At 46.6% G+C, this 12690-nt stretch overlaps 1 protein-coding gene across 1 annotated transcript in view; it reads right to left on the reverse strand.

Moving 5' to 3' along the window:
- Positions 1–12690, reverse strand: part of LOC138583117 (ATP-binding cassette sub-family A member 9-like) — a 2332105-nt gene that overhangs the window by 694264 nt on the left and 1625151 nt on the right. The gene's annotated exons all lie outside the window — the stretch shown is intronic.

Raw genomic sequence — 12690 nt, forward strand, 5'->3', positions numbered from 1 at the left:
TCTGCAACTCATCCAGAACAGAACTGCAAGACTTGTCCTTGGCCTCAAGCCCAGGGACCATATCTCTCCAGGACTGAAATCTCTACACTGGCTCCCAGTGGCTGCGAGGATAAAGTTCAAAACCCTCTGCATTGTCCACAAGGCCTTCTGGGTCCTGGGGCCTAAATACCTTCAACTCTCTCTTCCTAAATATCTTCCTTCCCGAGCCCTTCGCTCATCCGTCTCCAACTCCCTCAGGGTCAGCCGCTTCTCGAAGCAACGAGCTGGTGGTAGATCTCTCTCCGCGGCAGGGGCCTCTCTCTGGAACAGCCTTCCTGCCTCCTTGAAATTTGAGGAGAACCATCTCCGGTTCCGGAAGCACCTCAAAACCTTCCTCTTTGCTTCTGCTTTCTCTCTCCCTCTCCCCTGCTAATTCTTCACTGAAACTTCACTGAATCTGCAACTGGGCCACTCTCACCGACCTCGGTCCTGGGCCCAGCCACTCTCCACTTGCACTGCCTCCCTGGCAACCCCTGCACTGCGGGACTGTCTCTGTATCCCTACAGCCCCCCTTCCCAGCACTTGTCTGCACTTACCCTGCACTTGCCACCAGCTGGCCCTTTTCTTGTACTGCACTTCCCCCCTCCCCTTCCCCTTGCACTTCTCCCTTCCCCCACCCCTGCACTTGCGCGATTTGAATGACACCTGGCCTAGTAGGATTGTTGTCTGTCCTCCCCTTGTTTCCCCCCTCCCTGCCTCGTCGCGCCTTGAAACACTTGTGTATAGGCGCGTTACAAATGCCATATCATATCATATCTTTGTGATGCAATTGGGTGAGTAGTCTCCACAGTCTTAACTCCTCATTCATTATTAGATTCTTTTTTTGATGGATCAGATTCCGACATTCTGCTTGTTTTGGCATATTAACTACATATTTGTTTTGGCTCATCGTTGTTTCACTACAATAGTAGCCAATTTTCTCAAACATTTTGCCATGACTAAGACTATAATCATGAATAGCTATATCTGTTCACCATATTTTTTAGATGATTTTCGTATTTGAAACCATCTGGTCCACTATCTTAAAGTCACCAGAGGTTATCATTCGCAAAGGTACTATGGATGCACATAATTTTTGTATTTGTTGCCTGTTTAAGACTATTGCTATCCCTGGATCAATTTTTTCAATTAATATAGCACACATCTCCTGCCCTAGCTGTCCATCATTTATCTCACTGAAGCTTATCCTTGAGGTCCAGCTGGAAGAAGAAGAATTGCTGCTGCTTTCCTTCGACAAAATCTAAAAGCTGTCGAGGACTGATCTGAGAGAGGACCTGGCTAGGAAACCTCTCCCGGAGCTACGAGGGACCATTGTGCAAAAGCTGATCTTCGTCGGGGTACCCTGGAAGCCAGTCCCGAAAGGCTGTTGACCGGAGAAGGGGTCTGCCGAGAATCTTGAGGTAAAGCGCCAGGACATTGAGGCCATCGAAGTCCATTGCCGTTGATCGGGGTTCAAGCGATTTCCGTGACCACTGGAAGCCAGTTGAGTTATGTCACCCAGAAGCGGCGACAGCTTGATGCCGTTCTGCTAGACGACCGGAGCCACATCGCTCCACCTTTGCCTAAGAACATTGGAACGAAGGGCTCCCTTGCCATCACCGTCGACCGATTTGTCCCGCCGGAGAAAGTCAAGGTCGCCGGCTTCCGAGGAAAGTCCGCTGGTGGGTTTCCCGCTGCTAGAAACCAACAAAGACGCTGACGGAGTGAAGATCCGAAGCCAGCCCGTGGTCGAGTCGTGATCGCTGAAGCTATCTGAGGTACGTGCTGCAGCTGCAGCACCAACAGGCCAGAGGACCGCCAAAGCCTCTCCCGATGCCCGCTGCTGGGCCTACATCCATCACTGAGTCTTCTTTGTGGCACCGAACACTTTGCATCGCGGTAGACTGCACGCCTCATCTTCCCAGGACTTCCACGAACGATCGTCGAAGAGAACCGCGAAGGTCCAAGCTGCTGTCTCATTTTTCTTCGAGGAATCTCAATGCCATGTGGCTCCTGCTTTAAAGGGAGTCCACTCTTGAGGGATCAGTCAACGAACCATTGAAGAACCTCTTCTATCTCAGGTACATTGGGGTGGTTGAACATTTTGACGAGGAAACAAGACTATTTAAACATTAATGGACTGGGCTTGCTAATGCTTTATTACAGGTTGCCCAGGTGGGCGGATCCTCACTCACAATTGTGCCTTAGTAGCTAAAGAAACATTCTGCCATTGTTTACTCTACCTTGCCTTCCTTCCTATGGTATGTTGATACACCTTGCTGCATGATTTGTATGCTTCTTTATAACTGTCAGCAGTTGATGCATTTTAAAGAACTCTGAAGTTAATTGTGGTACCACATACGTATTGTATATATGTGCCATATTAGAATTGCCTTATTTTTATATATAGAACTGTGCTAGCACATAACATGGTGTGTGGGCATTCCTTTGTGGGGGCTTGGGACTACACTGTACTCCAGAACCAGCCTGCATCACCTCCTGAGAGCTTAAGCCTTGGTTGCTCGTCCATACTACCATATAGAGAATCTTGGCTTGGGTGCTCTGTGCTACTACTCTGGCAGGTAAAGGGCAGGAATGCAGATACCCTCCAGTCTTTATAGGGATCCCAAGAAAAAAGGGATGATGGAGTGGTCCGACCAAATGACAGGAAGAGCAGGAAACACTGGGGCAAATATGAGGTCCAGAGTATTGCCTAATTTATGTGTGGGATCACTCACTACCTGGGTCAGGGCTAGATCGTTCATGGCTGCCAAAAAACTTTGATTTTTTCGGTCCGTTAGGTCGTTAGCTTTAAGAATAAAATCGTCAGAGATCAGGAGGTAATGGTACCGAAGATGCAAGTCGGCCACCAGATCAAGAAACCTGCCACTGAAAGAGGGATCAACCACAAGGGGACGATAAACGCCCAGGAAATGAACAGTGCAGTTAGGTGAAAGTGTAAAGCGGGCAAGTAGCACTTCCACCTGAATATGATGGTTCAAAGCTAACAATGTGCCAGCAAAACTAGAGTTAAAGATGATGGCTACTCCCCCGCTCCGATGGGGAGATGGACGTTTGTAGCGATGAATATTATAATTTGTCGGAAGCAGTTGAACTAGAGTAGGGCCGGAGGCATCACCTAACCAAGTTTCGGTGACACACATAATGTCTGGCTTATAGTCAGAGAGAATGTCACAGCCCTGAGCACAATGGAACTAATTCTGAGTCATCCAGGCCAGTAAAAAAGTGCTGGTATTCATGGATACCGGCACTTTACCGGACCGGCCGACCTTGTGTTTGGGAAACCAGGCGCCACACCGGCAAAAAAATGCTCTCATTATCGGTACCTGCTTTGCCGCCGAGCCGGATCCCGAAACTGTATATACATTTGCCAGTATCCTGGTGGCTCTACCACTAGGATACCGGAAAACTCAGAATGAAGCCCAATGTGCTGTCAGGGACTGAGAATTCAGCAAGAGGCATTTCAAGGGAGGATCAGGATTCGTAAGCAACGGATTCATGTAGTCCGGTTCGGAGCACCTACCTGGCAAAACATTTGTCAGAGGGGCGAGAGTAATCAGCTGTTAATGAGAGAAGCGAATAGTACTAATACTCGCCTGTACAGTGCACGAAAAACCATCACCCTCGCTGGCCACGTCACGGATGGGCACAGACGGGCTGGACTTTTTTGCATGACGTCAGCGCACGTCTGCTGAGCCCGTCCGCTGTGCTTCCAGCTAGCAGAGGGCCTAGATGGACACATGATATTGCAGAAGCCCCTCCCAACTCCCCTGCCAAGCCGACAGGGAAGAGAGACTGCAGTGAGTGTAGAGAAGAAAGTAACACTTCCCTAGCGGGAACAAGACCTCGGGGGCTCAGGAGGCCAGGCACCCTCCCACCACCTAGCACAGCTTACAATGAACCATGAATAAAGTAAATAAAAACATTAAAGAATTGATAAAATTAAAATATAAATAATGATTGAATACAGAAATAAAATGTGAAAATGGAGGAGACCCTAAAAGAAACCAAACCAAGAAGGTAAATAAAAAAGAATAACAGAGAGCAGCAGATAAAAGTAATCCACACAGCAGAACGCTATGAAATGCGAGACTAAAGTAAAATGCAAGAGGGGACTGACCACCGTACCTGCAAGCTGCAGTTGAAGGAGATCAGCTGGATTAAGAGCCATAGGATGGCCCCTCCCAACTCCCCTGCTAAGCCGACAGGGAAGGGGGACTGCAGTGAGTGAATGGAAGAATTGAACACAGACGCCTACTGGGAATGAGACCCCAGTGGCTCAGGAGGCCAGGCACCCTCGCACCACCTGGCTTGGTTTACAAGAAACCATAAATGAAGTAAATAAAATCATTAAAGAATTAATACAAATAAAATATAAATAATGATTGAATGCAAAAATAAAATATGAAAATGGAAGCGCCTGCAGCCCAGTCACACGCCGCGGCCCAGGCATACTGTGACCGTAAAGAATACCAGACCAAGCCTCATCACGACTTGGGCGGTAACGGTAACGCTATTAGCGCGGGCGGTATTAGCCCTACCGCCGAACTCCCCGGCGCTCATCACGAGTTCGGCGGTAATGTCAATCCCCATTCCCCATTGAGCCCATTCGGGAATGCCCCATTCCCCATTGGGCTCAATGGGGAAATTTCGCGCTAATACTGCCGGCTCAGAGCTGGGGAGAAATCCGCCGAAGTCCTGCTTTGGCGGACCCTTAAATCCGGCGGTAATAGCGCTACCGCCGGATTTAAGGGTTACCGCCGAAGTCGTGATGAGGCCCCAAGAAAGTAAATAAAAAAGAATAATGGAGCGAAGCAGATAAAAGTAATCCACACAGAGGAACGCTGTGAAATGCAAGACTAAAGTAAAACGCAGAGGGGATTGACCATGGTACCTGCGAGCTGCAGTTGAAAGAGACCAGCCAGTTTAAGAGCCAGACAATGGCCTCTCCCAACTCCTCTGCTAAGCCAACAGGGAAGAGAGACTGCGCAGAGTGTAGGGAAGAAATTCTTGTTTTGTTGTTTTGTCTTTTCTAGCGCTTCTATGCCCCCAGGCCTGTGTTCATGCCCTTAATAAATAAATAATATAAATAAATAAACACAGATGCCTACCGGGAACGAGTCCCCAGGGGCTCAGGAGGCCAGACACCCTATCACTAGTTACATGGAACCATGAATGAAGTAAATAAAATAATTAAATAACTAATCAAAATAATGATTGAATGCAGAAACAAAATGTGATACTAAGACTGTAAAAGGAACCAAACAAAGGAAGTAATTAAAAAAGAATAATGTAGCGCAGCAGATACAAGTAATCCACACAGCAGAAGGCTGTGAAATATGAGAGTAAAGTAAAACGCAGAGGGGACAGACCACCTTACCTGCAAACCTGTGAGAGGTCTTTTGTCATACACAATCCCCCCATTCACTCAGGCTGAGCAAGGCTCAGTCAGCCAATCCCACACTAGGGCATTCTCATGCAGCATCCAATCAGGCTCAAAGGCTTTTAGGTCATTCACCCAAAACCAGACACCCAAAACAGTGGATATGTATTGGGGGCAACTCCCAGCCTTGCAGAGCACACATTATTCAGACAGGGCTGGCTCAGACAAGAACATCGACATTGTGACAATGTGAATTGACTCCCCTTTCCATTCATTTAGGTCCCACCCCTAAGGTGTACCCAAAACAAGCAGTTCCTGGGAAGGCTCCTACCAGTCTAGCAGTGCCAGCCCCAGAACCATATATCGTCCTTCCAGCCAACATCCAATCAGGGAAGGGAGAGAGAGCCAGGGCTTCTCTGGACTTAGAGAACCAGGAAGGGAAATGCAGGAAGCCATGAGTCTTTAAGTGGCCATCTTGTCTTGGTTCAGGAATCCATTGATTGCTATGGCAGGTGCTGGGTATCCAAAATGGGGGGACCCAGAGCCACTGCCATGTCAGCATGTAGCTGCCAACAGCCCATACCCTTCTCTGTGGGCAACACACAGGTGCCCAAAAACAAGCACTATGGGTACGAAGGGGTATCCCTACGCTTGGGTGTCATAGGGGTATCCAATTGGTCTTGTTCACCAGCAATAAGAAATTAAAAGCTGCACTGTCTGAGGTCCAGACTAGACTCCTGTGACAGAAAAACACACAGAAAAACACTAACAGGGAAGTTGTTGGACAAGAATGAGGAGGCCCTGTCCCTCCAATGCATTTCCAGCATCACAATTTGCCATTCGCTCCTTTGCTTGCAGGGTGGCAACTTCTTAACTGCTGCCACGTGTGCTCAACTGATGCCAAGAGGCTCCTTTTCTTCTCATGATATTGCCATGCTTCACAGGCTTTGCAGATCGTACAGCATAGGAATGGAGAAGATCTACATCCAGGTTCACACCATGACACAGTGCACCGCTGGATTTTGGCCTCTTCTGCCTATCACCACACCAGGTGATCAACAGAACAGTTAAGCCATTCTCGCTGCTGAGCCAACTCAATTGCAGCACACTAAGTTGGCCACGCTGCAGTACGTTTGCTGTTCTGGGTCTGACCTCTTGCCCTGCCCTCACACCTCATTAAAATGCAAATGACATAAACTGAAGATCAGACCTGACAGGCAGAAAGGCACCCGCGAGCACAGCATGTCGGATGCACCGGCACCGTTATAAACGGTGCCGGTGCATCCAACCTCCTCATCGGGCTCAATGGGAATGGGGAGTAATGGATTCCGGCCCCTGGCAATGGGGACATACAAGGTCCGCCAAGGTCGGAATGGCTCTGTACGTCTCCATTGCCAGGGGCTGGAAAAAATGCAACTCCGGCGGCAGGCGTGCCTGTGTGACATGCACGGCTACCGGCAGGGTTGTAATAAGGCCCAATGTGTCTTTGATGTGTGGACATATCTAATAAATAAAAGACACAAAGCAAGTGGATTTTAAATGCCGGAAAGGAGGGGCCCAAACAGTAAGCCCAGATGTCCAGGCCGCTTCATACAGTGAGGTACTAAAGAGTATACTGGCCACACAGGTTACTCAAGGCACCTGGGACTATTGAACAGCCTCTTGGGAATACCTTACTGGTCCTTACATAAAGGGCTCTAAAACACAATCAAGGGGATGTTCCAATGCTTATACACAACAGCTACCAAGGTTGTCACTTAGAGTCATAGGAAATCCTCTAGACAAAAGGTCAAGCAAGGAATAAACCCTTAGAAGAACGATCCCAGTACTTCTGGAATGAGCACCTAGCAGAACTCGGTCACTCAGTCCTCTAAGTGATTCCAGTTATGGATGACGAGGTGTCTACAGAGTGGTGTTTTCTACTCCCGTTGGTGGTAATGTGTTTCAGAATATACCCAGTGAATCGATTGAGAGATAGCTCAATGTGCAATGGGGAGCAAGGTCATAGACCAGAGTTCAGGTTTTATAGCGAACTTTCAATGTGGGCTGCCTCCAAATTTGCCTGCGTTACTGGTAAGAAACATCCACTGGATACACCCTTGTTGTCAACCAAACAACTGTTTCTCACAGCAATATTAAACTCTGTGATATCACCATCCGGCCCCAACTCTCCAAAATCACTCCCGTAGACTTATCCACCATTTCAGCTATAGCTTTGGAACCAATACTGCACTCTCAAGGTGACGCACAGGGTTAGACACTCACCAGTCCATCCTCAGGCATTCACTGCTCAGGTGTAACGACACTCTTGTAAACATGCATGCATCACACTCACCCAACATTCTCTGAGCTGTCATTCATTCACACACAACAATATGCTGGCTCGGGGCGCCGGTTACAACCTCAGCCATGTAACATATATAGATATATATATTCAAGTCACTTACATCAAACACATATGTACAACAAATATAATAAATACATATAACTGTCACATATAATAAATAACACACATATAAGGAATACGTTACCTGTAACTCCTGTTCTCCAGGTATGGGATCTTTCATATATTCACATGCTGTTTTAATATTCCCACGTCATCAGACTGGGAATCCGTTGTAACATTAGAGCAGCTTCATTTAAAATGAAGAACTGAAATCCCTTAATGTTCTCTCAGTTTTGGGTCATCTGTCCCTTACCAATAGGCAGTACCTCCATAGCGCTTCTCCTGGAGGCCATCTTCAAATGCACATAATGGATATGAATGTGCCAAAATGAGTGAAGAAGAGCCATAAGCGGGGTAGGCGGGAGGGTTGCAAGTGAATCTATGAATGCTGGAGAACAGGAGTTACACCTAAGCGACTTATTCCTTCTCCATCATTGGATCTTAAATAGGTCCATATGCTGTTTGAATAGATAATACAGCAGTATAAAATACCATGCATACAATGCCCAATTAACAGAATGAAACTGTTATAAAGGTGAGCACACACACCAATAATGTGACAGCTGTGATTTATTCCAGGATATAAGTACACGTTGTGGATAAACAGGCCCCCAGCTTCACTGCCCTCCTCTCTCTCCCATCTCCCAACTTCACCTGAACCACCACAACATTCCCTCACAGTATAGTTCTATTCTGGAATCTGGAATGCAAATCAACTATATGGCATACATTACTTACCGTGAACGTATTACTGATGCTTGTATCTACTTAGATTCACATGCTTTGCATAGGCTGACATCTAGTGGTAGCTGCAGAGTATTGCATATGAAGTTTTCGAAATTTCGAAAAGGGACGTCGACAGGCTGTGTCTGTAATTCTATCCCTAGTGTGACGTCCACTGTACCCATGATCCCTCACGCGCCATTGCCCCTCATATTATTTGTTTGTGACAAAAGGGAGTGTAAGTTGTAAGTGTGGAATGTAGGTAGAGACCATGAGGCTTGAAAAATCTATATTTTCCCAAGAACCTTCAACTCCAAGAGGGGAGGAAAGGTGGGCGCATGTGAATCTAAGCAGATACAAGTATCAGAAATATGATTACAGTAAGTAATGTATGCCTTCTGAGGCTTGTGGATCTGCTTAAAATCACATGCTTTGTATAAATTAGCAAGCCGTACTTGTAAACTAGGTGGGTATTTTGAAGGTAGCGCTGCAAATAGATGTTTTAACACTGCTTGTACCACCTGTTTGTCACCCTTAGAATGTGTGTCTAGACAGTAATGCTGGGTGAAAATGTGTATTGAACTCCAAGTGGCAGCTTTGCAAATGGTGTCGAAGGGCACATTTGCTTTGAAAGCTAGAGTTGCTCCTGTGCCTCGAGTTGAGTGTGCTCTAGGCTTGAAAGGCGACATTCTTTTAGCCAGAGAATAGTATAGATGGATACAGTTGACAATCCATTTTGAAATTGTTGTTTTGGATGTAGGATCGCCTTCTCTTCCTGTGGCTATAGACTCAAAAAACCTGTCTGTTTTTCTGATAGTTTTAGTCCTCCATGAAGGCTTCTACTACTGGCACTTTCCACCATTACATTTTGCTTTGAGAGGTGGTACAAGCTGAAAGGGCCCCTAGGTGTACTTTTGGTGAGTTAAATCAATCCTGAGTCAAACAGGTATAGTAGATAGTGGACTTTATTTGACAGTGAACATTCAATATGATTGAGTGAACGTGTCTTACACCATAACACAAAGTCCTTCCATTTGTTAAAGTAGCAATGAGTGTGTTAGGTGTACGTGCCTCTTTAAGGATTTCCATGCATCTTTGGTTCAGGTTTAAGTGACCAAATTCTATGACCTCAGGAGACAGGATGCAAAGTTCAATGTCTGAGTGCACGGGCAGAGTGTCATCCATTGATCCTGTGTCAACAGATTGTCTGGGCAAGGTAGGTTCATGGCAGGACACAGGGACAACATTTGAATGTGAGAGAACCATGATTGTCGCGCCCACATAGGATGTAGCTTGTGGACTATTATGTTGAGAAGACGCGTTTGGGGGAAAAGCGTACGCAAATCTCTCAGACCAATTCATTAGTAGGGCATTCCCTTTGCAACCTTTCTGGGGAAACCTGGACAAGTAATCTAGGCATTGTGAGTTCTCTTGAGTAGTGAAGAGGTCTATTTCTGGGAACCCCCAGTTTGAGAAGACGTTGAGTAGCACGACTGTGTTTAGTTGCCACTCGTGTTCTGAGAGTAGTACTGATCCTCTACTTAGAATGTCTGCCAGTGAATTGAGTTCAACTGGAACATGTTGTGCTAGGAGAAACATGGTGTGCTTCAGTGCCCACGGCAAAATGTTCTGGGCTAGTCTGGACAGCCCTAGCGAATGTGTCCCCCCGTTTGTTTATATAAAACATGGCTGTGGTACTGTCTATCAGGATAAGGACTGTCTTATGTACTAGCTGTGTACAGAATGTTTGACGTGCATTGAGGACTGCTAGCAGTTCCAGAAGGTTGATATGTTTCCTGGTTAACGCTTGAGTCCACACCCAATGAGCAGTGTGATGGAGGAAGTGAGCTCCCCATCCTGTCATATATGTGTCTGTTGTAAGAGTGGTTTGGGTTGCTGGTGCGACTGAACCAAAGGTTGCAAAACCACCACTAGATCGTTTCATATACCGCTTGCTTGCGACCCCTGTTTCACTAACCACTCTTGAATTGGACGCATGCATAGTCTGGCGTGTGGCACTAGATAAATACCACATTCCTAGAAGGTGCACAGCTTTTCGTACGGTTACTTGATGGCCGGCTACATACGGCTGAGTTTGGAACAGTATGTTTTGGACCCTCTCGCTGGATGGAAAGACTAGACTTTGGTCTGTTTTGACCAGTGCCCCTAGGAATTGCATCACTTGGATGGGCACTAGACTTGACTTCTTTTCGTTTATGGGGCAGCCTAATTGGAAAAGCAGGTTGACTGTTGGGCGTTTTGTAGGCACCTTTGGGGAGTGCCTCCTGTTAACAGCCAGTCGTCTAAGTAAGGATACATTGGAATGGTTTGCCTGCGCAAGTGGGAGGGCAACTACTGTTCGGACCTTTGTAAACACCCTGGGGGCTGATTCAATGCCGAATGATAGCACCTTGAATTGATAGTACTTGTCCCCCACTTTGAATCTGAGGTATTTTGTCTGCGCTCGCAACACTGAAATATGAAAGTATGCATCTTTCATGTCTAATGTTGCCTTGTAATCTGCCTGGTTTAGCAGGGGAATGACTTCCTTCAATGTAGTCATCCTGAATTTTTGTGGTTTGACATATGTGTTTGCCGGGCACAGGTCCAGCACTGGGCGCATTGTTAGACCTTTCTTTGGAACAAGGAAGTACACTGAATACATATCTTGATCTTCCTCTAGAGATGGCACCAGCTCTATCACTTTTTTCTAGTAGTGTCTTAATTTCTTTCTGTAGTATTTGAAAATGTTCTGAGGACATCTTTTTGGCATGAGGCGGATCGAGGCGTGGTGTTTCCAGGAACTTTATGGAGTATCCTTTTGCCACTTTGTCGAGTACCCAGAGATCTGATGTTATTCCCTTCCAATTGCTGGGTGAAGAGTCTTATGCAACCCCCCAATAAGGATGCATGCGAGGGAATGTGGACTGGCCCATAATTTGGCGGTAGGGATTGCTGCGCCTCTAGAGGCTGCAACCCTGCCTCGTCCTTTTCCATGGCAAAACCCCCTCTGCTGATATGATTGGTAGGAGGTAGATTGAGACTGGGGACTGTAAAAAGAAGACCCAGATGCTCCAGACCCTGGTTGATTGCACCTGTTAAAGCTTTGAGTACTAAAGGTACACCATGTATTAAAGGCTCCTTGTTGTGTTCTGTTCTATGTTTCATTCTATACTTTGTTTATGTTCCAATAAGTGTTCCAGAACCCTTGTGGGCTCTGGAACACATGGTAGTTGAAGATGCGGCCAGGCTGGGTGCCTGTTGCTCTTCTCCTATCTTAATAAACATTAGGGTCCACTACTTACCTGGTCATGTCATACATCACATCAGTGGCGACGAGGATGGCCCATTTCCAGGGAACGATAGAGAACAGTGACTGCCGCTGGCAGAACAGAGAAAAGAGCAGACGCGCAACCGGCAAGCGAGGAAATGTAGCGAGGCAACAGGCACCACAGCCAGTGTGGACAAGGAAGGACTCCCAGGTGAAGAGAGCTCGTCCCGTAAGGAAGAGGGGGCAGGTAATCACCAAATAAGGCCCCGGGCACGTGCGCATCCTCTAAACTTTACGTTGCTGTGGATTTGTAAACAAGGCCACGGTTGACGCATTCGCAAGCCCTGAATGTTCAGGCAATCATTGTGATGCGTTGCTTAGCTACGCAACGCGTCACGGGCATCAGCAAAGTAGAGGAGATCAGTTGCTAGGATACAGGCAATAATAGGAGCTTTGCCGGCACAGCACATAAAGGAGGCATTACAAAAAAGCTTTCATTGCAAGTGAAGGAGCAGGAAATTACGCTCATGTGAGACAGTGATTCAGACACTATTATTTCCTCCGGTCAGAGCCACCATTGCAAAGAAGTTTTTATTGAAAGAAACAGAGTAACTATGTTTGTTTGATTTGTTTGTTTGCTTTATTATTTGTATTGCGCACCAGTCCCGTGGGTATCAGGGTGCATCGCATAAGACAACTTACAGCTTAGTTACACAATGAAATAATACAATACATATGAATTACACAGGTCAAACAAGCAATATACAATTATGCGTACATAAGGATCGCATGAAGGCAACATAGCATGATAGGAGAAATGGTCATTTA

The sequence above is a fragment of the Ambystoma mexicanum genome, chromosome 3q, assembly GCF_040938575.1.
Source record: "Ambystoma mexicanum isolate Mex_15411 chromosome 3q, UKY_AmexF1_1, whole genome shotgun sequence".
Taxonomy (NCBI): domain Eukaryota; kingdom Metazoa; phylum Chordata; class Amphibia; order Caudata; family Ambystomatidae; genus Ambystoma; species Ambystoma mexicanum.